We start from the raw sequence: 4,036 nt of genomic DNA on the forward strand, positions 1-4,036 counted from the left end.
CGAAGAAGAAAGAAAAGACCCTACTTCCTCTGGGTCCTTTTACTTTCATATATTCTTTCCAATCACTATAGGCTTCAGGATAGCTCATTCATGCATGCTCTATTTTCTCTGTACTTTCTTATCTTTTTTATCTAGGCTTTTGCAAAGCAACCTTTCCTCCTTGCTTTTTTTGGGCTAGTCTACTATTGTAGAGTGGGCCCATTAAAAGCTGGCCCGCATTCGTCTGTTACTGTAGCAAAAATAAATTTATGTGAAAAATAAGTAAAAATGTTTGGTATGAAAAAAAAAGTTTTGTAGAGATTTTTTTTTTATCTAAATAGTAGTAAAAAGTAATTTATGTGATTTCAAAAGTACGAATGTTTGGAGTTTAAATGTGTAAAGTATGAATAGTAACTGTCCATGGCCTGTTGCCAAACACGGCCATAGGTTTCAATGGAATATTTTGTTTTTAACTTTGAGGAATGATTCAACTCATGTGGACTCTACACAAATTAAATAGTAGATCAATTTATTCACTATGGAGATGATTAAAAATATAATGAATTCTATCATTTCTCTTTAACTTGGGATTGGCAAATACCCATTATGCTATTCACTTATATGCAATCGGAGAGCATAATATGAATAGGCGGGGCAGATAATATATATATATATCATAGAGAGAGGGAGAGAGAGAGAGGGAATTTAGGGAAATGCTCTAAAAATAACACATCATCTTGAAAATTTTGCTGGTATCCAAGTAATGATATAAATAGGACTAGTCCTCTTAGAGTCCTTCTAAATGTGATGTGATTTTTAAAATCACCATTAAATTTGAGATAATTATTATTGAATTTCAATCTAATAGTAATTTTAAAAGTCACATTACATTTGGAAAGACTCTAGAAGAATTAGTCATCCTTATATAAGTTATATTATTACTTTTGGTATTCAAGTGATGGGTACCAAAATTATGTGGGGCTTATTCATTAGTACTTGTAGCATTTATCTTGATTAATTATCTTGATCGTGTCCAATAAATAAGCTTAACATTAGTTTGGTGCTCATCTCTGGTAAAATATTTAATATTTCTTTAAACACATTCACTATTTAAAGCTTCCTTAAAGTCTCTTTCTTGCAGCCAGACAGGTAAGGTACCCCCAGGTTAGGGGAGGAGGGATGGCCATTGGCTGCCTCCCTCCTCTAGTCCTCCCCTCGCCCTCTTCACGTTGGGTGCTAGTAGTTTACCTGATGCTCTTAGCCCTGTTGTCACCTCGCTCCCCCTTCTCTGCCGCCCTTTTCCCCTTCTGTTCCATTTTTTTCTTTGGCGTAACCCTTCTCCCTTTGCTATTGTGGCCACCTAACCTTTCTCCACCTTGCCACTTTCCTCCCCCGCCATCACCATCTGCCGCGTCTTTTGCTGGGTTGGGCTTGGCTTTGAATCGGTTTGTCTTTACCCGATCTACCCCACCCCCACCCCTAGTCCCAGTTTGTTTGTGTGCGCCGCCAATTTCCTCCGTGCCCGTTTTGCCACCCACCGTCCGCTACCAGGTCTTTTCTTGCGTCCCCCCGTTATGAGCTTCCAACGCCACCTTCCGCATCGGTTTTCGCCCAACATGCGATTGGCTTTCTTCCGACTCTCGTTATCCACAAGGTGTGCTTTTCATGTTTTTTCACTATATTGTTGGGTTTCTTTTGTTGTATTTCTGTTTATCCCTTTAGTTGCTTGTATTTCCGTTTAACCCTTTATTTTAGTACGTTTTTCTTTCCTTTTTTTTGCTTGTAATAAAGCTTTGTCTTCTCTCTTTGATCTGCTTGTTACTACTGCTTTAGTCTAGACCCTTGGGTTGTGGATGTGAATGATATCTTGGCGTTCGGATCGAGGAGGATGAGTTTCAGCATGGGAGTTCTTTGCTCTGGTGGCTGAGGAATAAGCGCTACCTATGTATTGAATTGTGTCTATTTTGGTACAGATTTGATATTAAACCTGATAAATAGTCATGTGTTAACAGATGCTATTTGTTATGGTTGATTTTGTATCTTTAGCTTCGGCTATGATTTGCTTTAGAATTTTTTACTCTGTTTGTAAGAGCACTTGTTTGCAATTTTTATCGATGAATGTGTACGAAATGTTTCCTTTAAAAAAAAAAAAAAAAAGCCTCTTTCTTTCTCTAAATATAGAAAAATTTTCATAAAATTTGTTAGGATTTGTATATATTATTAACTTAAAATATTTATTTCTCATCTCTTTATTTTTCATTGAAGACCGTGTTGGTTGGCTTTTGTAGAAAAAGTAAAAGTACGTAAAGAATTTGTATTATGTAAAAAAAAAAAATTAATGTTTAAATAGTGTAGAAAATAAAAAATAGTTTCATTTTCTATATATTTAAAAAATGATAATAAATAGTTATTAAGAGTGCTCAAACATAACAGTAAAACGTGTATGATAGATTGTGAAATTATTTAATTATATATATAAAAAAAAAAGAATAAAAGAAATTATTAAAATAATATTATAGTACTAAAAAAATAAAAAAAGTCCGCTCCCCACCATTCGATTCTGTTGTAAGATTTCCTCAACCCCATCCAAGCAAAGCTTGAAAAGTCTAATAACAACGAGTGGTCACCCCGGGAGTCCCCCAACCATCAAAATGAGGTGGGGGCCACCACCAGGGGGTGCTTGATCCGGCTCTGGCGTTTGGTGTATTGTTGATATGCGGACAAGTGGGAGAGCCAATATGAAGACCCTGTCGGTGTGGGACCCTTCCCCCTCAATCCAATAGAAAGATCAGAGAGATTTTTGTATACGGATGGATGTTACCCAAATCCCCATGCCCCCCCCCTTCCCTCTTGTGCAAGTTTTTTTTGACCTTTCACCCACCTACTCCTTCAGTCGTGTGATTGCCTTCTCCACCTACTTAATAAGCATTTGAGAGCTTTATTAATTTAATTAATCATACACTTTGCATTTTATTTATGATACTTTGACTTATGCCTTAGATAGATTACATCACACCTTGGCCTCCCATAGTCCTTGACGCGACATAATATGCATAATTAGATACCGTAAAATCTAATTAAAACGATAAAAAATACATTATAAGCATTGACTTTATATATATGATAACTTTATTAATCAAGAATTAATATTATTTTCAGTTTATTTGAACTAGAGAAAATTCAATTGATTATATTTGAAGTATATTTTTGTTTTGTAAAAAGTAAAATGACAAAAATACTCCTTAAATATAACTAAATTAATGCTATCCTGTTTCATTAATCAAAATAAGCAATGCAACTGTAACATGTATTTGATTAAGTGGCCCTTCTCTCAAGATTAGCTTATTGAATTGTAATTTGTATGATTAGTGGTTGAGAGACGGTCTTAATAGTGTTTTTGTTTGAATAGGTTTTCAAACATTTGAAGAACTATTCAGCCAACCAAACAGGTAGACTTCATTGAAATCCTCGTTTAATGGGTACAAATTTTGACGGTAAACCCAAAAGAACTATGCCCAAGTAAGAGAATGAAATGCTCATACTTTGCTTGAATAATTAAACCCAATAAAGACTTTTATATTCACTATTGGCTTGGTGGTTAGTTGCTAAGTTTAATTTCTCCACCCACTTAAAACCTTGGAGCTTATTAAATAAATGATAATGTGGCATTTATTTATGATACTTTGACTTTACTAGTAAGATTACATCACAGCAGGGCCTAACATAGTGCCACATGTCACAAGCATTAACTTTATACGGATGTTAACCCTAACTTTATACGGATGTTAACCCTATTAATTAACATGAGAAAAAGCAACTGTAATCTGTATTAATTTAATTAATACGTCTGTAATCTATTGGCTTGGGGGTTAATTGCCAAGTTTTCTACCTCCCCCCTCCAATGGGGCGAAGGGGTTCAATATTTTAATTGAAGGCATACTACTAGCCATTCTTCGTCTTCTTTTTCAAAGATACGTATATATATATATATATATATATATATAACATAATATTCAGAGCTTTCATGAAGACGATTGAATATGGTGGCAAAGAAATG

The 4,036-nt window shown here is 34.8% G+C and overlaps 1 long non-coding RNA gene across 1 annotated transcript; it reads left to right on the forward strand.

The window, feature by feature from the left end:
* Window positions 1-1,143: 1,143 nt before the first annotated feature.
* LOC132164729 (uncharacterized) lies at window positions 1,144-2,092 on the forward strand. Its single transcript, XR_009438411.1, has 2 exons — window positions 1,144-1,633; window positions 1,813-2,092. It is a non-coding gene; the product is annotated as an uncharacterized LOC132164729 (long non-coding RNA).
* Window positions 2,093-4,036: the final 1,944 nt, after the last annotated feature.

Source organism: Corylus avellana, chromosome ca10 (genome assembly GCF_901000735.1).
Source record: "Corylus avellana chromosome ca10, CavTom2PMs-1.0".
NCBI lineage: Eukaryota > Viridiplantae > Streptophyta > Magnoliopsida > Fagales > Betulaceae > Corylus > Corylus avellana.